Source organism: Triticum dicoccoides, chromosome 5B (genome assembly GCF_002162155.2).
Source record: "Triticum dicoccoides isolate Atlit2015 ecotype Zavitan chromosome 5B, WEW_v2.0, whole genome shotgun sequence".
Classification (NCBI taxonomy): domain Eukaryota; kingdom Viridiplantae; phylum Streptophyta; class Magnoliopsida; order Poales; family Poaceae; genus Triticum; species Triticum dicoccoides.
Window position 1 is genome coordinate 565,601,634 of NC_041389.1, and position 963 is coordinate 565,602,596.

The following is a 963-nucleotide window of genomic DNA, read 5'->3' on the forward strand; positions in this document are numbered from 1 at the left end:
ACAAAAAAACAATTAAAAATAGCAACAATAAGTATTTTGTTGTAAGTAGAAACAAAATAAAATAAATAAAGCAAGAAAGAAAATAAAAAAACAAAAAAGTGTTTTCAAATTTGAAAACTAATGGCACTAATAGAAAGTTTATAATTTTTCTAAAACTAAAAGCAAAAAGAATTAAAAAATAAAGCAAAAAACAAAAGAAAATAAATAATGCAGAAAACAAAACAAAAAAGCTGGAAAATAATTAAAAATAGCAACAATAAGTATTTTGTTGTAAGTAGAAACAAAATAAAATAAATAAAGCAAGAAAGAAAACAAAAAAAATGCCTCCTAGTGGGCCCCCACGGCCTGAATACGACTAGAAACTCTACCATGGGCCAGGATTCAGGCCCGTAGTAGGCACAGAAGGCCCATCAGGCAAAGCAGTACCAATTAGGTCCGCAAGCCTACGGTGGAGAGGAGCTCGAGAGGGGTGCTGCAGTGGGGTTTATAAACCACTGCGCGCCCCTCTCAACTAGCGAGGTGGGACTAAACTTTGGCCCCGACACGGGCAGCACAGGGTCCTTTGGTCCCGGTTGGTGGCACCAACCGGGACTAAAGGGGGGCATTAGTCCCGGTTGGTGCCACCAACCGGGACCAAAGGTCGCCGCTTCCCGCCCTTTGGGCTGCTGAAAAGAGGCCTTTGGTCCTGGTTGGTGGTACCAACCGGGACTAAAGGGGGCATTAGTCCCGGTTGGCCTCATGAACCGGGACTAATGCCCTTGATATATATACAGCACTTAGGAAAATTTGACGAACACATCGCCAGTTGCCCCCGGCCCGCCCGACGACGCCGAGCTCATCGACGCCGCCAGGCTGCCCAGATCGACGCCGTCCGCTGCCCCGACGCCGCCCACCGCCCAGACGCTGTCCGCGCGCCGCCCCGACGCCGTCTGCGCCCCCCCCCATCGTCGCCCCTGCCACGTC